General features: G+C 33.5%; 1 pseudogene; it reads right to left on the reverse strand.

The window, feature by feature from the left end:
- Positions 1–667: 667 nt before the first annotated feature.
- On the reverse strand, positions 668–24,905 carry LOC104657500 (annotated as a pseudogene).
- Positions 24,906–25,965: the final 1,060 nt, after the last annotated feature.

The raw sequence follows: 25,965 nt of genomic DNA on the forward strand, positions 1-25,965 counted from the left end.
GGCAATTCTTTGGTGGAAAGTAGGTTTCATACTTATCCATGCTGCCCAAATGGTTATCAAGTCAAGTTTGTTTTTCAAAATTAGGTTTTAAGATATGTTAAATAAACTATACAGATATTCCCTAACAGTATAAAACTTTAACAATGAAGTTAAAGTATATAGCAAAACCAAATATGACAATACACAAGACTAATATATCAAGTAAGCCTTTCAACCCTAGAAATCTAAAATAGGGAGAACTTGCTGAAGGATAGCATACATAAAATGAGGACTAATATCAAGGAACAATCCTAAACATTTTCCCAATGACTAAGCCTCAAAGACAGCTTAGGAAAATGATTAATAGGTACTTTTTCTTTTTTCCTAGGCAATCCAGTTCTACTTAGATAAATCTGGTTACCAATCAATGCACATATAAGTTAGAGGATTTTTTTTCTACTCAATTACTACCATTTTTTCCTTTTTCACCTTTTCCCTAATTTTCTCTAGCACCACTTTTCCTTTGGTTCAATCAGTTGAACCCAGAAGTTTTTGTACCTAAAATGAATATCAACTCTTATTGGAATAGAATTTGGGAAATGCAGTCCTAGTGAAGTCAAATATTTAACCAAGGTGGTTTGACAGAGTTAAGTATCCATCTCAATATGACAAATGTCTCCCAAGTTCATCACTGGGTTAATGGCTTCTCTTGGCTAGATACATGCCCCTGCATACTGGAATGACACAACAGTTCATTAGTGGCTACTCCAAGCTCTTTAGACATCAGCACTTCCTGTTCTTCAAGCCTCAGCACTTTGTTGCAGCAATAATGGTATTCTTCATTAGCATCGCCACCGTTATGGGTCAACACCTCCAGGAGGTGGCATGATGTAACAGGCTTTTTATCCGACTCCTTCAAAATTCACATCTCCAACCAAATTGGCGTTAGCAGTTACGGGATCTTGAACTCTAGTTATTCCCACATCAAAAACTGCTGCTCTTTCCTTGATTATATCTATTGTGAACAGGTTTGGAATGCCTGCAGCGGATATTACACTATCTGTTAAAAATTTATGTTTCTTCAACTGCTCATTGGGACAGTATCCAGGAGATATTATAACAGTGGCATCATCTCTGGGACGTTCATGTGCCATCTATGTGCAGTGACATTACAATGGGCATTCTAACAATTTTTGAGCTTCCAGCCACAACCACATTCTTCTCTAGGATTGGAATGTCAGTTCGCTTAATTGTTTCCCGCACATCCCATAGAGTAGCCAGTAACATGGAATTCTGGTCCAAACACTTTCGTCCTACATTCATTACAGGAAAGTCATCAACATCCTTGTCTGGAGAAAAAGCATTGCAGATCTTTCTCTCATCAGTGTGCCCTGCAAGAGGCAGCTGAACAAGGTGACCATCTAATTATCAACATTACTCAGTTTATTTATTAAATTCAACAATTCTTCCTTAGAAATTGGAGCTGGTTTCACAATTGTCTCACTGGTGATTCCAAAAGTGCCGCGCGGTGGAAGGTGTGAGAGCGCAGGCGGCAGCTCTGCGGGGGCCAGAGCAGTTGGGCAGCCAACCCAGACATGAGGGAAGCCACAGCCATAGCCTGTGCCTGGAAGGAGGAAATTTAACTTAGAAGCAAACGTATAACAGTTCCAAAAATACCGCTTCCCAAATTAAATCAATCTACTAACTGTCAACTCAGTAGCATTAGCATTAAATTAAATAGGCATTTGATAAGTTAAAATAAACTCCATTTATTAATATAAGCAAAGCATTCCTCAAAATTTTCTCAGAAAAAGAGTAGCTTTGCAGCCAATTTACATGACACTGTCAATTACAATAAACACCTTCTGCATATTTATCCTGTTAGAGAAATGTTATTATCATAGATTTGTATTATGAAAAATTTCAATTTCTGCATATATTTCGGTACAGAAATGTACTAAATTTAGTTTTATATTAGTTAATATATATTGTGATATTGGTGAGAAAGCATAAATCACTTGAATTTCAGGGGGGTCTTAACTATCGAATATTGGCATGCATTTCTCTTGTTTCAAGAAAATATTTAATTGGAATTTACAGTACAGAAAATCTGTATGGAATTTACAGTACAGTACAGAAAAAATTTACAGTACCATACAGTACTCTTTTTTTTTCAGAAAAAAGAGTACTGTGAAACTCTTTTTTGCCATTCAAACAACAACCATTGGTAGAGAACACAGTATCATTAAGTTAATTGGCTGGGCACGATGGCGCAAGAGTGTAATCCCAGTACTTTGAGAGGCCAAGAAGGACGGATCACTTGAGGCCAGGGGTTCGAGGTCAGCCTGGCCAATATGGCAAAACCCCATCTCTACAAATACAAACACAAAAATTAGCCAGGCATAGTGGCGCATGCCTGTAGTCCTAACTACTATGGTGGCTGAGGCAAGAGAATCGCTTAAACTGGGAGGCAGAGTTTGCAGTGAGTTGAGATCACCCCACTGCACTCCAACCTGAGTGACAGAGGGAGACTCTATCTGAAAAAGAACCCAAAAAATGTTAGTTGACTACCTTCTTTTTCTTTCAAGATTTGCAAAACCTGGTGATGATTTACACATTTGCATGCACATATTAAATGGTTTTAACAACTAAACATCAATAAAACTTTTCATTAAGTATGCTTCAGAAAATGTACAGATACTTTCAATGTGTTTCTAACAGTAGAACAAAATGTGAAGAGGAATGCAGTCTGTTTTAGAATTCTGATTAATCTAAAATTTTGTCTAGTTGAAGCTGAGGCACCACCCACTGTGATAGAAAATAACATCTTTATGTTTAGCAGATTCTCTTCTTTGACATATATTAATGGCATATAATTTATGACAAAAGTTGAAAAATTTAATTTATATAATTTATGACAAAAGTTGAATATAATTTATGATGAAAGTTGAATAATTTAAGCCACAAATTGACAGCATTTCCTTGCAAAAATTGAGATAAAACATAACCAATGTATTAATTGAAAAGTGCTTTTTATTTCCTGTTTATTTTAGGCTACAGAAAAATACTTACATTATTTCAATATTTGAATGAATTGATTTTTGATATTAATAGAAAGATCTTGTATACTATAGACAATTGTTTGATAGCTTATTGAGATCTTTTGCTTTGTAAAATATTCCTAAGTTTTTGAAAAGTTTGAAAAGTTTTCCATACCTGAAATAACAACTTGTTTCAGGTATAATAATTTATTTAACCACCACTTCACCTAAAACCTTACACACAGACCCTGGTTGTAATTTTATTTAAACAGTATTTAAAAATAAATTAAAAATAGTTTTGTGTATGAAACAAAGTTGCCTACATTAAAACATCAGAAAGCAAAAGTGTCTATCTCAGCTACCAGTCTGGATCACCTGTGGTTATTTGACAACCCCGTCATTCCTGACAGAATTTTTATGCTATGGATAAGCAATTATTTTCTTATGCATATTCAGACATAAGTACTTAACAGTAAGAAATATGACATGCCATTAATACAGTGAAAAGATAATGTGTCCAATGTGGAATTTTCCACTTGTGGTGTTATGTTGGCACTCAGAAACTTCAGATTTTGGAGAATTTCCGATTTCACATTTTTTGATTAAGGATGCTCAATCTGTACTAGCTTCTGTATCCCCACTCAATTCCATAGGAGAAGTAAAGTTTGTTTTACATTTATAAATATGATCATACTTTTTTACTTCAAAGAGAAAAATAATTTAATTTGAAGGAAAATAAGTACAAAAACACTTTAAAATAATTAGTACTTACAATTACATTATCAAAATCTGAGAGTTTACATAGGTATCACTCTAATTCGCTATGTGAAATGTTCAAATAAATGCACTACAACATGAAATCATTGTGTTGAAAAGATTCATTTAAACTGAAATGATACAATGACATTTTCTAGAAGAAAATTTATGTGTAATACTAGAAACTACTTATGCATCTGCCACATGAACTACAACTATAAAATCTGGTAAACTGCAGTGATCTAAGTGAAATGTACCTATACCAAACCAATAAACTTGTGTTTAATCAAAAACTTAGTTTACACAGCTGTTTTCAAATTTAAATAGTCAATTCAAATAATATAAATTGAAAATTCCATTTTTCCATTGAACTGGCTACATTTCATGTGCTCAATATCAACATACACCTAGTGACTACTGAATTGAACAACACAGCTTTAGAGTAATGGATACACATAAGTAGACATGCAAAATATCACTTTATGAATTGAATAAAGATGATTGCCAAGTTATGTTGCCCTACTCACTAGAATCACATTTTACATTTTTTTCCTTTGTTTTATACTCAAATTCAATTATTTTCACATGTTTGGTATCAGACTAAGTCTTTGCTTAGTCACCTTTGGAGATGATAAAGTATATATACTGGTACATGTTCTAAAACTCCATTGACACAAAGCACATCAAAATACACAGAAAAATTCTTTGGAGACCTTTGCACCAAAAGATGGGTTTATTATTTTGGAAAATCCAGTCAAAGCTTGGATTTGGAATTGATCTGGAAAGTAAATCCAAAGCTAGGTATGTGAGTCATGTAAGATGACACTATAGTCATTATACTGGCTAAAGAGATCACATTCATTTCTTTCCAAAGTGTAATATTTTATATATAAAACCAACTGTAAATATTGAGAGTTAGTACCTAGAAAATACGAATGTAGTTGCTAAAGCCAGGTGGCTTATTCTAGGAAATCAGCTTAATAAAGTGATAATTATATTATTAAAACCTTAAGAGCTTTCCAAGAGAACAAGTCACTAACAAAGAGTGAAAATGCAAAAACAGTTCCCTGATCATTTTTGTAGAAGTGAAATACTGAGAAACTTCATATTTCAATACAAATAATATGTGGACATCTTAATTATTTTATGTAGTCTATGTGTTCTCAATACTAAATATCAGTTCAAATTTTAAGACACAAACAGAGGATTTTAATAGAACAGTTAGGTGCCTTCCCATTGACTAGCTTCTCTGTATTTATAGATTTTAAATAAACTGATGGCAGTGAGGCTGAGAAAAGTGTTCTGCTTGCCTAACTTTATGACAAAAACAGTTCATAAAATTTACTTTTTTAAACTAATAAAACCAAGTAGTTTGGATAGTTGCAAGAAGCAAAGTCCTCTCTCAGTAAAAACTTGAACGGTAGTCTTCAACTTCATCTACTTTGTATGTTTTCACTTCTATTCAAACAATGATTACCTGATAAGGCTGTATTTAGGAAATATACTGCACTCTTTAAGGGAAAATTCACATTTATTAAAAGTATCCATTCGATTAAAGATCTTATATGCTATGTATCAGGCGTAATTTTGCATTTGCAACACAGAATTTCCACTCTAACGATGTTCCAAAACTATTCCACCACGGCCACCCTGCAACCATTCCCTCAGTCTACACTCCTTTCCATTCCTGGAGTTTCAATCTTTTCTTTATAAAACGAATTGTTTAAAAATTGCCTGGAAAATTTGATAGAAATGACTTTGTGGTACTGGTAAGTTCTATATATAAGAGCTCATGAAAGGCCTTGGATATAAAAATATCCAAATGAGTATGAAAGTACAGCGGGACTGCAGCATCTCATACTTTTGTATAAAACAAACTTTTTGAAAGAGAGTTTAACTTTTATATGTCTCACAAACTGTGGATAGGTGTTAACAAGAATATATTATTTTCAAAATCTGCAATAGTATAAAAGAGATGAATTTAAAAAGTCAAGGATGCCACTAGGTAGATAAGCAACCCAGATACAATAGGAAAGAATGAGACAAAATGTGAAAACAAGAACACTTACTAAGCTATTCAGTTATGTAATGAAAAAAGGAATGTGTAAGACTCCCATTTTTCTGATATAGATGAGAGGCAGTAAAACTAAAAACATACAGAAGAAGAACTTTAATTGTATTGTACAACTTGTTCGTTTTAGTTACTTCCAATAAAATATTGGTTAGAAAAAAGCATCATTTCTAAATAAAAATCATGTGTGCCACATAAAACTCTTTAAAACAATAATATACATTTAATCAAAATTATGAAAATGCACAGCCTTAGTCTAATATACATAGTATAAGTGTACAATATAAATATTGGTGAGGCTTCACTACTTAACGAGTGTACGTAAATATATGAATTCTACAAAGTATCTTAGTAAGTATATATATTTGAAATATGTTGTTAATATCAAGTTTCTAGAAATGAATTGCCTAAAAGGGACAATGCATTTAGAGACCATTAAAAGAATATATAGCAAACTATATATGGTAACTAAACTTATTTTAATTATGAGGTATGATTTTTACAAAGACTAAAAATTCCATAGCTGGACTAGAAGAGGTAAAGATAAAATTGGAAGAAAAATATTAGTGTTGGCAGATGTCAAATAACTGCATTTATTCAACCAGAACTGATCATAATTTAGAGTGAAATGATCAATTATTGGAGTAAAATGCATTTTGTTTGCAAGAGGAATAGAGATTATTCCACAAATTTGTCAAAATGTCAAAGTGTTTTTGAGAAAGTAACTGTAGCATTAAAAAAACTTCATGGAATGTAGAAATTAATGTATTTAACGTAATTTTCTGCTTTCTATCCATTGACTGCTGCTTGGCATGAGTGATGGCTAATGGATTAATCATAACCATGAATTTAGGACAAAATCAAGTTTAATTGGGAAGATGACTTTCCTGGGTGTTTAAATCCCAAAACTGCATGCTTTGAAAAAAACAAAGTGGAACTTATTAACGAAATAATTGTGTTGCACAATTTGAAGAGGGTGTATATTTGGTATCATTTTTCCATAGATTACAATAAGCATAAGTAGACTACAACAAGGAATATACTATATATATGATACATATACACAAATGCACAGACATACATATGGGGGAGCTTATAAAAGAAGATACACTTTTACGCTTTCTCTATTTTTCACAGCAGATATTCTACTCTTAGTATTTCTAATCCTTTTTCCACACTGTTAACCGAGAGGTATGACTCATACAAGCCTGATCTTATCTGTTCTACAAATGATATCACACTGCTTTTGTGATAGAATCAAAATGCCTCTGTACCATTTGCTCAGTTTATAATTTTAGGCTAAACAGATTATTTTTCACTTTACACTTATTACACATAAATATAAACAGTTATGCTGTTTATATTTGTCATACTGTTTCAGTTTATCTGATATTTTCTCTTTATCATAGGCATTTACTAGCTCTTTCTTCTTGAAAGAGAGAAGGTAAAGCCATTTTCTCTCCTGTCCTTCAACATTCCTGATCAATACCTAAACTTGTTCTACTTCTTATTTCCCTGTAGGGAGGTTCCTGATCACCACCTTAGATGTGGTTTCTCTCCCATACGGGATGGTAACAATGTTTGCTTCTTCCATTAAATATATTTATTCTGTTTAATCTTCTACATTTTATGCTTTATGATTTGATAGCCATTGTATTTCCAAAAGAAGCACAGTGCTTATTTTCAATAAATGCTTATATAACAAATAATGAATTAAAACATCACAATCCTAGAAGTCTCAGAAACGTCTACTTAGTTCTGGGGATTTACTATCAAACTATGGGTAAGTAAAATAAAGCACAGCTATATATTTTGAGTGGTAAGGAAATGAATTTAGATATATAAAACCACATTGTTTTAGGGATAACAGTAAAATCTTTGTGGTCTATGAATCTTATGTTTTCCCAGTGATGATACCACTCAATTTTGAACACGTGACCTTTACTATGTGTTTTTATTCTGCCGACATCTTTTATTTCTTTTTATGTGCAATTGTAGCAGAAGGTATTTAAAGAAATACCGAAAAAGGAGAAGATACATAAATTAGTAAATGCAACATATCTGAAACAAAGCTAATAATATGAAAAGAGACCATTTGAGACACAGCAGGCTAATATTTCTTCATTAATTCAAATTCTATGTTATCACCATTATTAGGTGTCTTTAAAAGTGAAAGTGTGGATAGATAGGTAGATCAATTAACAAATTTACATTTATATGGACTGTAGGTCCATTGACTCTTAAACATTTCAATGTGTAAAAATAAAAATTTAGATGGTAATTTAAGTATAGTTCAATTGAAAACTATTAATGCTAAAAATGTAAATCTAGAATAAAATTAAAAGAATAGTAGAAGTTCATGCTACATCTTTTTCTCAACTTTTATTTGTTATTGTACTAAATTATACAATTAAAATAGAAATTATTTCCATAGGACTGTTAACTTTATGTACAATCTGTTCAAGTAGTTTTTCAGCCAGTAATATGAAGCTGACAAATCTATTTGCTTAAGAAAATCCAGAAAATCAAAACCAAAGATATAACACACACAAAAAACATCATTTTATTGTGAGGGGTAAATAAGAGTTGCATAAAGATTTAAGTATATTAATAACTCATTTAACAATGACTGATTAAATTAGTTAAAGATGTATACATATGTTGCTAGCTAGAAATGTTGAATCCAGTGAAGAAAACTAATTGAAATTGTTAATTTTATTCTAGTAAGAACTTAAGTTTTTCATCAGAAGCTGGAGTTGAATTTCCTTCTTTTTTGTTTTGTTGAGACAGAGTCTCAGTCTATTGCCAGGATGGAGTGCAGTGGTGCGATCTCGGCTCACTGCAACCTCTGCCTCACTGCAACCTCAGCCTCACCAGTTCAAGCTATTCTCCTGCCTCAGCCTCCTGAGTAGCTGTGACTACAGGCGTGTGCCACCAAGCCCAGCTAATTTTTGTATTTTTAGTAAAGATGGGGTTTTACCATGTTGGCCAGGATTGTCTCGATCTCTTGACCTCATGATCCGCCTGCCTTGGCCTTCCAAAGTGCTGGGATGTCAGGCGTGAGCCACTGCGCCACGCCTGGAGTTAAATTTCTAAGGAAAATAATTCAAAGAGCATTTAGATAAGTATGGATATTTTATAAGGGTTTAGTGGTTTAAGTTAGTTAGCTAATAGAAATGTTTACCACTGGAAAATTCTTAAGTTTAGGAAAAACTGTAAATACATTCATTGTAGAATATTCCTTATGTTCCAGGATCTATAAAAATGTAATGTAATTATTACTAGAATGCCAACATAGGATTGTTTGGAAAGTCAAACATGAAGTAATCTGAAATTATCTTAAATTTCATATGAATAAATGAATACTAGGTAGACAAGGAATCTTTTGCAAAGATAAATAATAATGGGTGATGAGATTTCCTAGTATCAGAAAAATGTATAATGCCATAGTTATTTAATAAATGTCATGTTGGTACAGATATAGAAAAAAAAAATCCATGGAACCAAATAAAGAGTTTGTACTTAGATCCCAGTTTATATTTATATTTATCAGAATAGAGCTATGACTAAAGTAGTTACCTTCTATGAGAAAAGTAAAGATTGGGTACTAAAGAGTACTTTATATAAGAGGGTATTTATCTGTAAGAAAATAAAGAAATTTATATCATTTTATATCTTATAAAACAAATAGACACAAAACTTAATATTAAAAATAATAAAACACTCTGAAGAAAAATGTGAACTCTATATGCAGCATTTTCACTCAGTGTGCTTCAGAATTTATAATGCTAATAAAACATTTACTTAGCAAAGAATATCAAATAATAAGCAAAGTAAATATATGATAGATCTGAAATGTATTAATAAGGCAGAGGAAAGATTGAAGAGTCAATTTCTATAGCAATACGGATATCTCTTACAAATTGAGAAAAAATAAAACAGGTAGGATTTTAATTGATAATTCACAAAAGAGCAACCCAAATTATCAAGAAATGAGATGATAAAATATATTATGAAAATATAAATTAAATACAACAAGGTAGACTCTCTTCCTTTCAGATTCATCGGAAAATTTAAAATATACAAGAGTTACAAAATCTTCTGGTGGTTGGGATGTAGAGAAAATGACACATTGGTCTTAAAAATATGAACTATTACATCCTTTTGTTCATTTATTCAAAAAATACAAATTGAGCTTAATAAAATGTAGGCACACATCTAGGCATTCTGAATACATTGTTGAACCATAAAAAATTCTATGCACTCTTCTAGATACTTGGGACATATTATTGGATGGCAACAAAGCTCTCTGCAGAACTTGTGTTCTAGTACAGTCTCTAAACTCAAATAAACACGTGTATTGCAACACAGTAATTCAAAACCTGATATTATAACCCATAAAAACAAAGGCATAACTTACTGACATTTAAACATTTTAGTATATAATTTTGTAATGGGGAAATCACCTTAAAACCAAGCGAATGCTCAGTCTTCAATAAAGGACTAATTATGTATATTCTAGAAAATACTATGCAGTCATTAAAAAAGGTGTAAGAGCTACCTCAGAGGACTTGGAATAATTTGTAGAAATTATCTTCGAAAAAAATAGCATAATGCAAATAACAGTTTGTTTTTGTAAAACTTAAAATCGTGATGTATATATGGGTGTACATCAATATAAACCTCTACAGATATATGTCAATAAGATATTATGGTGGATTCTACTGTTGTCCTATATTGCCTGGGGAAACAGGGAAGCAGAGCAGCCAGAAGTAAATACACAAAATCAAAACAAAAATAATAAGCTAAACAAGTAAGTTTGCGCTTATGTAATATATACATGCTTTTTCCACATAAAAGAAGCTCTTTGTGACAGACATTCTTTACAAATTTTTATCATTTCATGGGATCATGCTACCAGATTCCATTCAATCTTCACCCATGTTCTACCAGAGTCATACCATGATTATCCTCATTTGGCAAATGAGGACGTGAAGGTTAGAACACTCCCTTCATTTGTCCAAGTTCACATAGCTAGTAAGTGGTGGGACTGAAAATTAGAGCAGCCTACTGTAGTCTACTGCCTTCCCAATGCATTAATATTTCAAAATATAGCATACCTTGGTAAATGCTAAGGGTAAAATGACTTTACAACAATACTGAATAGGAGCTTTATTTTTTTCTTAAAGAAAATGCAATTCCGTCTTTGAAATAAGTTAAATGTCTGCTTTGCAATTTTATCTCAATTTCATTAAAAAGTCATAGCTGAGTGATACATTCTGTAGTAAGAGTATGCCAAAAAATTGCTTGTGATTATTTATGCAGAATCAGTGGACTTTGTATAACTGGTGAAAACACTAATTTTATTGTTTTTACTGTTGTCTCTGTGTTATTAATTTTATTCCTAGTGACGCCATTTTACAGGAGCCATGTGTGCTCACAGCTATTATTGATTATGACAGCAAGTCTTTTACCTTTGAGAAACCTAAAGGTGTTGATCTTTACAACACTGTTACTGTCTTTTAACTATGATTTTTTTTCTAGTCCTATTTGTTACCATGAAACACTAGTGTGTTTAACATTTCATCGGGCATTGCATTACCCAAGGGAGAGCAAGTCACGCAATGACTTCAGATTGAATGTGTGCTTTTCTTAGAAGGTAAGTCGCCTTGAATTGTGATGACAGAAGATTTAAAGCTGCTTAATTTACTAACAAATAATTTGTGTGATGTTTAACTTGTGACTGAGATATCACATTAGATGTAATAAGTCCCATCTTTATGTAATTTGATTAAACATAAAAATCTTCAGAAATACGTATCTATTATTTAGAAGAGTAATATATGATTCTCATATCATAAAGACTTTTAAGAATAGAAGAAGTTTCTGTTTGCTTTTTATAGGAGGCAGGTACCTAACAATATGATTTCAAAAAGCCAGTATCATATATTTGCTAATATTTCACTAGAAAGTAAGATCTATCAGAATAAGTAAAATAAATAAATTAATTAGTTAAACTGTTTCCATGAGATACTGGAACATACAAAAGTGTCATAGCCATAATGTTCAAGCACAACTAACAATATTTTTTGTATATGTCAGTAAGTTAAATACAAATTTAAAGTTATCAGTTATATTTTAAGAAAACTTGCAGTAATAGTTTTCAATATATTTTTAATATCTTTGCATTTCATTTTGTTACCCTAATAGAATTTTGAGAACATATATAATTCATTGAAGTTTTATCTCTACGGTACGTTTGGCAACTTATAAAAATTATTGTAATTTGTATGTGCTTTCCCCATGGAGCATCTGGTTAATTATCTGTCACTAATTGACATTTAAGTGATATTTACTCTTACTTCAGTTGCTGCTCTTCTAAAAGTCATCTGTCAAAACTAACCTTAAAAATTACTAAACATCTGAAAACCAACTTCAAGTTTTTCCATTTGTAAAGAATAATTGTATTCATTTCTCCATGTTACAATATTCAGAGAAGACTAAATATGAAACACTTTCTGACCTATAGATAACAGATAACAAAATGTTTAGCAAAGTATTCTTACAGGTCCATTTTTATACAAATGTATACATTTTAAGGCAATGCTATTAGGAGTCCAGAAAATACCTGGGTTAATGAGTTTGTTTTGTGAACACTTTTTGTGGTGTTTCTGAACAGAATACCGTAGACTGAGTAATTTATTAAGAAAGGAAACTTATTGCTCATGGTTCTAAAAGATAGGCAGCCCGGTATCCAGGTGCCAGGATCTGGCAGGAATCTTTATGCCACATCATCCCATGTTAAGAGTTAAGAGGGTAAAATAATGAGAGAAACAGACAAAAGGGGAACCAAACTCATTTTTAAAAATCAGGAACACATTGCCACAACAATGGCATTATTACATTCATGAAGGCAGAGCCCTTATGACCAAATTACTTCATAAAAGGTCTCTCCTGTCAACATACTTGCACTGTAGATTAAGTTTCCACCACATAAACTTTGGGGGACTTATTCGAACCACAGCATTCCACCCTTGGCCCTGAAAATTTATGTCCTTCTCCCATTCAAAATACATTCATTCCAGTCCAATAACCCCAAATTCTTAATTTATTAAAGCATTAACTCAAAACACTCCAAGTCCAGAGTCTCATCTAAATCAGATGTGGGTGAGTCTCAAGGCACAATTCATCCTGAGGCAAATTTTCCTCCAGAGGTGAGCCTGTGAAATCAAAGTAAGCTATCTACTCCCAAAATACAATGGTGTAACAGGCATAGGATAGACATTCCTATTCCAAAAAGGAGAAATAATTCAGTAGAAAGGAGTAACAGATTCCATGTAAGTACAAAACACAACAATGCACACAACATTAAATTGTAAAGTTCCAGAATAATATTTCCTGACTCCGTGTTCCTCCTCCTGGACATGCTGGACTGGGGGTGGGCCTTCTCAGGCAGCCACACTTGTACGTCTTTGTTGGACATAGGTTACACCACAACTCTCACAAGTTGGAATCTCATGCTTGCAACTCTCCCAGGCTGGAGTTTTATGCTGATAGTTCTACAGTTCTAGAGTTTATGTAGTATCCCTGACCCCACAGTTCTTCTGAGCATTGCCCTAGTGAGGGCTCTCTGTGGTGGCTCTGTTCCTGCATCAAGTTTCTGCCCTGCCTGGGCCCCAAGGCTGTCCAATACATCCTTTGAAATCCAGGTGGAGTCCACCACAGCCCTACAGCTTGTGCACTCTGTGTGTCTGCAGAGTTAGCACCATATGGATGCTGCCAAGGCTTACTGTTTGTGCCCTCCAGTGTGGTGAGCCAAGCTGCAATAGGCCCACTTGAGCTATGGTCATGGCAGGGGCTGAGATGTGCTCCACCACAATGTGGTAAGCAGATGTTTGAAGCAGCACAGGACGGTGAATACTGAGGTTCCACAGAGTCCTCTCTGAAAACTGCCTTCAAGGTTCTGCTCTGGACCAGCGATGGAAGGGGCAGCCTAATATCTCTGAAATGCCTTGAGCATTTTACCTCCTTGTCCTGATTAATACTACCTGGCTCCCTTCTTCCCAATCATAATCTTTTTAGCAAAGGTTAGTCACTTGGCCACACCCTTAGTTTCCTCTCCTAAACCTGCCTTTTCATTCTTTACATGACTAGCCTAAATATTTTCAAAATTTTTACTTTCTGCTTCCCGTTTAATTATAAATTCCATCTTTAGATCATTCCTGTTCTCTTCTTTTATGGTAAATGGCCTAAAGAAGCCATGTGCCACCTTCTACCCTTTGCTGCTTAGATATTTCTTCTTCTACAAGATAATTTAGCTCATCACTCCTAAGTTCTGCCTTGCATAAGACCCTAGGTCAGAAACACAATTCCGACAAGTTCTTTGTAACTGTGTAACAAGGATGGCCTCTACTCTAGCTTCCAGTATCTTGTTTCTCAATTTCATTTGAGACCTCCTCAGACTGGCCTTTAGCGTCCATATTTCTACCAACACTCTCATTTCAACCATTTAAGTAACTTCTAGGAAAGTTCAGTTTCCCTGCAGTTCTTCTCTCCTTCTGGGTCCTCACCAGAAATGCCTTTAACTCTCAATTTACAGCAATTTAAGTTTTTTAAGGCTGCTTATCCAAATTCTTCCAGTCTGTACCCAATACCCCGTTCCAAAGGTGCTTCGACATTTTTGGGTATTTGTTATAGCGATAAATCCACTTCTGGTACTAATTTTCTGCCTTAGTCCATTTTGTATTGCTAAAACAGAATACCATAGACTGGGTAATTTATAGAAAAAATTATTTTTCACAATTCTGGAGGCTCGGCAGTCTAATATCACACTACCAGCATCTGTTGAGGCCTTCTTGCTGCTTTATCCTATGGTGGAAGTTGAGAGTGTGAGAGAGGGCAAGAAAGAGAGAGACAAATGGGGCTGAACTTAGCTTTTTATCAGGAATCCACTCCCACAATAGCTAAATCACACTTGCAATAATGGTCTTAATCCCTTCATGAGGGCAGAACTCTCATGACCTAATCACCTCTTAAACATGCATTGGGCATACATTTCTAACACATGAGCTTGGAGGGACACATTTAAACCATATAAATGTGTTGAGTCAAAAACATGCTCTTTTGTTTCTAAAAGGATCCATTTAGCCGTGACTTAGCAACTAGCAGAAATACTGTGTAAGGGAATTCATTTCATTATGTGAACTCATGACCTCAATTTTCACAGGTAAATAGTAGAACAGTTTGACTAACCTTCTAAAGCCAATCCACTTATATTTGACGTGGCAATGCTTATTAGGAAATATTTCATGGGCAAAACAGGATAACAGAACTATTTGTGTTTTCCCCTCCAGTGAAATGTGAAATGAATGACATTAAATAGCCCAAGACTGATTTTAGATAGAGGAAAAAATGTATGAATTTAATAACAGTATTATGAAAAATTAGTCACATAATTGTTAGAGGACAGGATATATTATTATATGTACCTGAAAGATCACCAAGAACTACAGAAATAAATGCCATTTCTGTTTGAACACCCTTCCATTTGTAGCAGTACAAGCAAATATTAAACCTGTACAAAATTATCATATGCAACTATAGTTAAATTTTTTTCAGGAATTATTACTTCAAAACACTTTCTAAGGTGGAATAATTTTAACTCAAAAACAGAATAATTTTGTACTTTGCCTTTTGTTTATTGTATATCATAGCATACTTGGCAAAATCTCTGCTAATTCTGTCATGTATATGTTGACATTATGTGAAGCAAATGGTTTGGATTAAAGAGAAAATTCTTCTTTCATGCTGTGCTTAAAATAACTCAATTGGCTTGAAAACCATGTGGATCAAAACCAGCATGACTGAATGATTCAACCTGATACATCATAGTACTAAAAGCAGATTGAAACAAAAATATGTAGCTTATAAAATGCAAACCTTATTTTAAAGTATGCAAAAATGCCAGTTCTTGTAAACATCAGTTGGATACCAAAGATGTTTAAACATTTACCTTCAATATTGGTGTCTAGTCTGTGCTTTTGAAGCCTGTGCTTTTATAGTGGCTAATAGATACCTTTAGAAAATCGGTGATTCAATTCAGTTTTCCATTAAAAGAAATAAAAAATACACCTTCATACAAATATATACCAAAATATTTTCAAATTTAATAACATTCTATTAGAGTTCTGTAGTTCAAGCTACTTTTATAATGATTTATGTACAGAGTTTTCAATAAAAGCTTGTCAATGAAAAATCTTTTCACTTACTAAATCAAGAGATACTCTACACCTTGCTAAATATAGAAATGCAAATTGACATGTAGCCTAATCAAAATTTTAAAGAGGAAAGTATAGTACTTTATTTTCAGATTTTGTAGCATTTCCAATAACATTACTTGACAAACCATGCTACTCTTATAATATCTTTGTTTTTTATAGCACGTTTGTTAAGACTGGCATACTCAAATGTCTCCAGTTGGATCTGTAAACAAAAGGGAGTTTCATGATGAGACAGTTTCTTTGAGACAGTTTCTTGGTCTAAGCTAAATGCTAAGTCAAAACAACATAAAGGGAATATTCACTCTTTTTATTATTATTACTATGTGTTGTTACTTTTACCTAGAGCAGTTGTGGAATTGAGAGACAGAACACAAAAGCTGTTAGAAAGAAATGGCTACGATTATTTCATGTAAAACGAGGAATGGAAGGAATCGTTAGCTAGAAATATCAGGTATACAGTGGGGGCTGAGAAGTGCAGCCCCACCACGCAGGGAGCAGATGTTTGAAGCAACACAGACTGGTGAATTGAATACTCACCATCGTTTTAAGGCAGAAGTAAGAGCTGATAAATAAATCAAAAAGGAGACAATCACATGTTTAATCAGATTGCCCCAAAGACAGAAATAAGTTATAGCTAAATATAAACTCAATTGCTCCTCATTAAAATAAATTATCGGGGAAAATGTTATTCCTAGTAACAGATTGCTTTGACAATTGAAGTTTACTTTTTCAGAAACTTTTTTGCCATTAGTACTTAAAACAAATTTAAAACAACCCTTGTTTCTAAAACATTGCATACATCTAACAGAATTGACCATTTCTTACCTTATCAGCTTGGAGTGCTCTAATTTGTTGTTGTTGTTGTTTTCAATTCCAAAGTACCTTCTCCCCAAATGCGGTATGCCTAAGGATCCTTTGCTTTTGTCATTGTTCTGAAGGTGAACACACAGACTTCAGATACTTCTTGGTAACTAGATGTTGGGGGTGGACAATGGCAGCTTCCACCCACATAGTAACTTAGGTCAAATGGTGAGGTCCTTGGTGAAATTTCCACCCACATGAAGTGGGGATATTTAGCAGACAAGGACTCTCAGCAACAGAAACACTCATAGTTTACTGTCTCAGTTTTATCCTTCTCACCAGATATATCAATATCTGAATATTGGAACAAATAACTCCATCTAATATAAAAGAAAAAGACAAAATCTAACCTGACTTTTTCTTTTTTTTTTTTTGACACTGAGTCTCGCTCTATCACCCAGACTGGAGTGCAGTGGCCTGATCTCGGCTCACTGCAAGCTCCGCCTCCCGGGTTCAGCCATTCTCCTGTCTCAGCCTCCTGAGTAGCTGGAACTACAGGTGCCCGCCACCATGCCTGGCTAATTTTTTTGTATTTTTAGTAGAGACAGGGTTTTATTGTGTTAGCCAGGATGGTCTCAATCTCCTGACCTGGTGATCCACCCGCCTTGGCCTCCCAAGGTGCTGGGATTACAGGTGTGAGCCACCGCGCCCAGCCTACCCTAACTTTTAATATACAAAGTATGTTGAGGGGTCATATTCTATTAGACATCTTTACTTTTCTTTGTTTTTAAATATACAATTAGTATATTTCAGAATGTTAAATATAATTTAACTTTTCCTTAACCCTAGGTCATATTATTGATAGGTTTTATTTCCTTTTTCTTGCTTTATTTTGTCAAATTCCTTTTATTTTCTTTTTATTAAACCAATATCTGGCATCACCCTTAAGAAGAAAACATTATGAGTAACATATTAGGTAATTAAAACATTAAAAATATGAAGGGTGTATATTAATACACTTACCAGTTTCCTGGAAGTAGTGATTTACTTAATAAAGCTGGAAATAGTTATAAATATTTGGTAGTTTTTAAAAAGTGGTGAACATTAAAAAAAAATAGAAGAAATCACATTAAAATAAGTTAAAGCGTAAAAATATTTTACAAACAGAATTTACTTAATATTAATATGTTGTTTATATATTTAATTTATAACAAATTAAAAGAGTTCCAATTTTTTTCTTATCCTAGAATCTCATATCAGACTTGAATAAGATATGCAATTACATGTATTGGTTTTTGCCAATCTTTAAAAAGTTATTGAAAAATTACTCTATGCATGACAATGCTAGGTACTGTAAATAGAGGGTTTATTAATTGTTTATTTATAATATTTATTAAGCTGTTCACAAATTTAATTAACATCATCATTGAAAGGATAATTGTGTCCTTACAGGTAATAGACCTGTATTCATTCTTGGAAAATGCTTCCAATATTATTTCAGATACCTAACTTTAAAATTGGAGTCTGTCAATTTAAAGTATTTATTTCCCTTATCCAACAACATCTTATGAGAAAACTATATATGATGCAGACCTACTCTGGATAACCTTGGCAGATGTAGAATAAAACAGAATGTTTCCATGTGGCTAACATGATTGCCAGGAAGGTGAGAGGGTCAAGTTAGAATAAAAGCAAAAATCAATGAAGGGTAGGTACTGAGGAAACCTACAAAGTCATGTCATTCCTAGCATGGCTATTCAGATGGCCACAGGATTTTACTGGAGTAGGGTTAGCACTGCTTCGGTGTAACCCTTGCTGCTATACAGCTGGACTCTCAAATTTGATATTATCATCATGGATAATTTTTAACGATTTCATGTCAGGATGACTTCCTTTCCTCTGGGCTCCACATCTTCATTCCTGGCATCAATGAGGGCTGAAGATATATTTTCCATTGCCTCCCAATGTTGAATCAGTGATGTAAGCTCTTTCCATCAAAACATGAAATCAATTTCTCTATCCTTGATTTTGGTCTGTTTTGGGAATACATCATGAGAAGGAGGTGAGTCACCATAAATATTCCTAAGAATAAGTTATATAGGCTGATGTTCATTTAGTACATACTTTTCATGGATTGAAAATACAGAAAAAAAAAAAAAAAAGAAAAAAGAAAGGGTGCAATGGATAAGGGGAAAAAAGATAAAGTAGAAGGAAGGCAGGAAAGAAATATCAATAATATGGCTGGGCGTGGTGGCTCAAGCCTGTCATTCCAGCACTTTGGGAGGCCAAGGCGGGCGGATCACCTGAGGTCGGGAGTTCGAGACCAGCCTGGCCAATGCGGAGAAACCCTGTCTCTACTAAAATTCCAAAATTAGCCAGGTGTGGTGGTGCATGCCTGCAATCCCAGCTACTCAGGAGACTGAGGCAGGAGAATCACTTGAACCTGGGAGGCAGAGGTTGCAGTGCAAGATCATACCATTGCACTCCAGCCTGGACAACAAGAGCAAAACTCCATCAAAACAAAGAAAGAACGAGAGAGAGGGAGGGAGGCAGGAAGGGCCCTAATTTTTGCAGCTTGGTATAATTAAAATTGTGAAATAGTTTAGAGAACGGATCTTTTAGATTTGAAATTGGCTTTTTAACATTTTTTCAACTTTTTTTTTAAATTTAAACTCCGTTTTTCTTCTTAAAACCTGAGGGAAATTCAACCAAAAATGTCATACACCTTTTGGATAAAAGCATACTAGAGTATTGATTGAGAATAGTAAAATTATGTGACAAGAATCAAAGTGTCATGGGCAGAAGTTACTCATCAGCTTCACCAGGGAAAGGATATTGTGTCAACCTGTTTCTTAATCTGATTAATAGCTTTTCTATAGATTGTAATTTATTATCCTCACACCTAATCATTATGCTCCAGTTGAAGTCAGCTGGGAAACACTAAGAGAATTTTAATATTTGTTTTCTAATTAGGATGATCATTTTCAATTAGCCTCCACTTAAAACTCTTAAATAAAATATAGTTGCTGAAACCCTCAGACCTATCATTAAACAGAAACCTGTGGGCCTTTTATTGCGTCCCCTGTATTTAGCTTTCCAAATTACTCATAATGCTTTCTTCTCTTCTGCTGGACATTTTATAAATTCTATTCACATACCCAAAGCTGTCAGCTGGGAATAAAAAAACAGACTTTATCACTTGTTAGGGAGATCCCTTTCCAGTTAAACTTCCTTGTAGCCAATCAATTTGTCAGATCAGAGGACTATCTTTTGTGAGAGTTCCTCTGAACTAAAGCTGACAGGGTTAGGCCAGGGTCAGCTGTCTGATAAATCAAAGTGAAAGACAACTTAAAGCATTACAGTAGAAAGAGTTAGGGATTAGCACAGATGGTATTATCTGGGAATTGACATTGATAAAAATCATATATGTAAGAGTCAGCCTGCAAGACTTTTTTTCCCAACTCTTCTATTCCCTGCCCTCTCAAATGACATTCAGATTAATTAGAAAAGTTAGAAAAGAACAGGACTCATAAGCCATTTATCTACCAAGTGGTAAGATTTTTAAAAATTAAATCTTGATGGTCTTCAATAAAGCAGCTTAATAAAGAATAAGGGTTATCAATCTTTGCTGTAAGCTATCAAAACTAAGTGACCTTAAATTATATTGAAATGATATACAGTAACACAGTGATAGATACTTTATTGAAGGTATATGTTCCAATTCTGAGAACATTCAGATATTTATTTACTAAAAGTTTATGAATTTTATGAAGAAAAAATAACTTTTTCAAAATATATGTATCAGAAATAATCTTTTACCTCTAAGGTAGAGTTCATAATTATATTCTTAACTTACAATTTAATTTCAGTAGAAAATCTTGCTATGTTTGAGTCTAAGAATTCTAAATGATGAAGCCAATAAATTAAAACAACTTATGTTTCTAAGTTTTAAAGTCAATCATAAAAATCTTCCTAATTTATAGGTAATTTATATGCACGAGATAATACACAATGTATCTAATTGTTGTGCCAAGTTGTCTTAAAATAAAAGCATGATGCATGGGTGATACCAAGTGTTTTTTCTCCAGTACAATATCACCGTCATTCTGTGGGGCTCACATGGAGAGGTAAAGGTATGCAGATCATCAATCATCTAAAATGTCACCACACACTTTACAAAAAAGAAGAATATATTACTAGCTGGGGATCTGAAAAATGTTAAAGTGAAGTGCTTTCCAAAAATATACCAAAAGAAATTCTGTCTCTACCTCTTCTGCCTTCATAAGAAGTCACCAAACCAAACAGGTTTTTTTTTTTTTTTTTTTTTTTTTTTTTTTTTTTTTCTCGTACTGCAAAAAAGTTTCCAAGGAAGGGAACTAATTTAGCAAATTACAAAACTTTACCTCTGTAAATAAAAATAAATAAAAATGTTTATTCCCATAGGCTCTTGGACTTTTAATTTAGTGACCCTTGATTTTTATGTAAAATTGCAATAAAATATTTCAGTATAATATAAACTTATACTTACTCTATAAGAAGAAAAGGCAATTTACTGAAACAGGACAAAAAGAGAAAAAATAAATTAAAAAATTGAGAATGTATAAGATATTTTACAGTATTCTGTGAATCACAAGGAGTTTTACCTATATAAATTATCTCCAGAATTAAATATAAGAATTTTACAAGTGCTATAGATTTATGAGACTATAAGTGCTACAGGGTTTTTGAGATTCAATTTGTTACAAATGATTTTTTGATGAAATATTAGAAGAAATATTAATTCAGATAAATTTAAGAAAATGTGGAAAGTAAACATTCATTGCATAAACTTTCTTATAATAGTTTTACAAAGTTACATTTTGAACAAAATTCCACATCTAAAGTAATATATTAAATAAAACATATTAAATACTTAGAGTTAAAATAAAATTTAACCATGAATACTCATTCTTAAATAATTTATATTCTAAGATATTTGCTGTGTTCATATATTTCATATGTCCAAGGAATCCAGAGGCAAAGTAGTTTCTTGCTTTCCCACGGATTGAAAAAATAAATCTGATAACACAGAGGAGCTTCTTTAAGGTAATTACGATAAATCAAAATTGAAATTTAAAGTAGGAAAGACTGATATCAACATTTGGATACTTTTTGTAAATAATCCTGTTACTCAACCTTTAGTTCCTCTTTCTCCTCCTCCTTTTTCTCCTTTGCTTGGCACAACTTTTTAATTTTTGAATTAGAGAAAAAATTTACACTTTTTATGACAATGTAAACAATTTAATCTCCATAATTGGTAAATTAGCTGAAAATAAAACCAAAATATATTTTTAGATGCTACAGTAAATACAGACATCTACTGTTTAAAAGGTGTTCTGCATTGTAACCAAAACATTTATTTTTGTTTTCAGAACTTTACAGTTTATTTGGCTCAAATTAAATATCTCCAGAATTTAGTTTGGAAAATAACGCACAATTTTGGGGTAAAAAGGAAAAGTAAGTTGAAAACAAATGACAGTGTCGCTAATCAAAGTAAAATATATTTAAAATCTGGAAGTACACACAATTTTTTATAAAAATGTAATTCCTCAAAGGGTTTGATATGTATTCAGGCTTATTCATCAGCAGGTACCTGTGAGAAAAAGTCTTTTAGGGTAGTGATGACAAACAGGTATTCACTTATGTACTTACATAATATCCAGGAACTTGGAGTTGTTCTACCACAATGAAGAAAAGAAGTTTCAGAAGTTTTCTTGCATGAGAAGGAAGAGAGCAAGCAATTCCATCCAAGTGAGCTTGCTTCATCCACGACTGGGAGAGGGGAGAGGGAAAAGCCTATTTGTAGTTTGAGAATAGATTAGAATAAAGACTTTTCTTGAATGTCACCAAACGCTAACTGATACGGTTTTCCAGGTTCCAAAACTATAAAATGTAGACACCAATCCATGGTAAAATATGGCTCTTGAACTCAGGGGAAAAGAGAAACATGACATATCTGACCATAATTACTGAAAGGAAAGATACTCTAACATCAGATGAGGTAAATAAAAGAGGACAGCAAGACTGCTATTCCTCAATGAAATATTTCCAAATGTTTCTTAAGACCCAATGAATCTTTCAGAGATAGCATTTCTGGACACATGAAGCTCCTTAAAAGCAGAAGACAGAAACATGATAGCTGTAACTTTTATCGCTGGTTTAGTCTATGGGTTGAGCCAAAAGCATCACCATGAAAACTATCATTAAAGATGTACTATCACGGCTTATATTAAAGACTATTTTTTTTCCCAAACAAATCAAGTATCCCCACATGAATGGGGGGAGAGTTCTTACAAAATAACTCGGTCACTCCTTGGCATTTTTCTTCGATTATGGGTAAAATTGCACCTTAGAGTCAATTGCATTAATGCTATGAAATTGAATGTTTTAGGATCTATAACAAAACAAAACAAAAAATAATGGTAATTTCTCATTACTGAGGCTTCCCCAAATGTAGAAAAGTTGCGGAGCTCTTTTTCAAGATATGTTAAATCCCCTCCCACACTTAGAATAAAGGGAAGCACTTATCCAACATCCAGATCTCTTCTTGGCACATACATTGGAATAAAACATCCGGGTTGAATTGGGCTTTGATGAAAAATGGCATGGTTCTTCAAAGGGAGTAAAACAAAAAAGACATTTGACATCATTCATCAAAGAAGCCCAAAATGGCACAGATCAAAAGCAACTGTGGTTCTAAACATCTCTAGACAGTTCTTCAGAAATGGGAGAAGCCTCCTGGATTTCCTTGATGAGTTCTTCATTTAGCATTCCAATTAAAATTAAAAGTGTCAAGTCACAATTATGTTCATTTCCGTGTGTGTTCCCATTCAAGATGTAAATGATGCAAAGAAACTCAAGTCGGAATCAAAGTTTTTGCAGACACTTCAGACCACATTGAGTTAGATGAAGGTCCTTTTTCTCAAAGAAGATCATGGAGATTTTTTTGACAGCAGGAGTGACAGAAACACTACTCTAAAGAATCTTCACCCTGTTCTTCAAGAGAAAAGGAAAATTTTTTGAGATTTCAGTGTCAGCGTTTTCATTATTCATAAATTATTCACTAAACACTACTTTTGAACGTTTCTTTCAGAGAGAAATCTCTTATATGATCTGGATGCTTTTTCATCACCAGCAAGATTTTGTTCTGATTTAATTGGAACCTTACTCTTTTAAAATAAATTATCACAATTAACTAGATGTCATTACTTATGACATAATGATATTCCACACACTGTGCATGTCAACAATGTTTTTTAATCAAATATACATATTTCATTATTACATTAATAGAACTTTTTCATTCTGTTCTTATAACTGAGAATAGAAAATTATACTTTTGAATGTATAGAACTGTAGATCACTACATCCTCTGGTACTTCAAACTATCCAATTAAGTAAGGCATGTTGGCACACACCTGTAGTTCCAGCTACTCCAGAGGCTGAGGTGGGAGGATTACTTGAACCCAGGAGTTTGAGACCAATCTGGGAAATATAGCAAGACCTAGTCTCTAAAGTAATAATGAAAAAGAAATAAGAAAAATGCCCAGATCACAGACCTTTGGTCTTCACACAATGTATAAACAGATAGACTAGCATATCGCTTCATAGATTTTGGCTAAAGAAAATACCATTTGCTATGCCATTTGGTAAGGCTTACTGGCTTTTATCAGCATTTTACAGTATACCTTCTGAATTTCCTGGCTCCTTTCTTCACATGCATTCAATGACCAGCCTCTGCCAACCATGAGGAATATTGAGCACGCTAGTGTTTTGAACGTTTCCATTCTCTAGCAGACTTGCTTCTTCCTCAGATGTGAAATGGTCTATATTCTTTTCAGTTACTGCTACATTAAATTTCTGGCACCTTTTGGGTTTTGTTTGTTTTATGTCCATAAAGGTAATTGTCATTGCAAATAATTTTTTAACTGCATCCATGATGGTAACCTCTTGTCTACTTTATTTAGCCTGGTGGGAATATAGTGTATTTTGTCCATAACAATTATTATTGTGATTTGAAGAGAACAACAAAAAGACCTACATTTTTCTCACATTATTGATCATGCTGGTCTTTCACCCTAGTCTCAGTTTTGAGGACTGGTATGCATCGTGGCAGAATCATGCTAAGAATGAGACATAGACTCACCCGCTCTGCATTCCGCTCATCATCAAAGAAGCTCTTCATGACTATCACCACCTGCACAGGTCCAGGTCCATATGAGTGTGTGTGTGTGTGTGTATCTTGATTCATAAACATACTTCTAGTATTTACTTATATTTAATTTATACAAATATTATATATTCATATTTTTATTTTTATGTATTCTATTTATAGAGAATAACCACAATTATAAAACAGTAAAACCACGGCTGGGGGCGGTGGCTCACGCCTGTAATCCCTGCACTTTGGGAGGCCGAGGAGGTGGGTGAATCTCGAGGTCAGGAGCTTGAGACCAGCCTGGCCAACATAGTGAAACCCTGTCTTTACTAAAAATACAAAAAATCAGCTGAACGTGGTGGCGGGCGCCTGTAATTCCAGCTATTTGGGAGAGTGAGCCGAGATCGCACCACTGCACTCCAGCCCAGTTGACAGTGTGAGACTCCGTCTCAAAAAACAAACAAACAAGCAAAACAAACAAACAAACAAACAAAAAAACACATTGTCAGAGCATACAGCACTTATATTCTCTCTCTCTCTCTCTCTCTCTCTCCATATACATATATATATGTATCCAACTTTGCTTCAGTCTGCAAGTGACTGTATCTTTAAGAGTTATCAATGTTTCTTAGGTCTCTAGTCACTTTGGTTTTGTGAAGCACATCCTTTAGTAGATTTCTAAAGACCTAAGGAAAGCAATGTTCTCTGTTTATTCTGCACTGAGAATAACAGACTGTCTATGCACTTTTTCATTTTGGGAATAGACACTGTGAACTACTGGAGAGAGGAGGAGGTGTTTGGTTAAAAAAAAACAAAAAACAAAAAAACAAAAACAAAACA

This window comes from Rhinopithecus roxellana, chromosome 1 (assembly GCF_007565055.1).
Source record: "Rhinopithecus roxellana isolate Shanxi Qingling chromosome 1, ASM756505v1, whole genome shotgun sequence".
NCBI lineage: Eukaryota > Metazoa > Chordata > Mammalia > Primates > Cercopithecidae > Rhinopithecus > Rhinopithecus roxellana.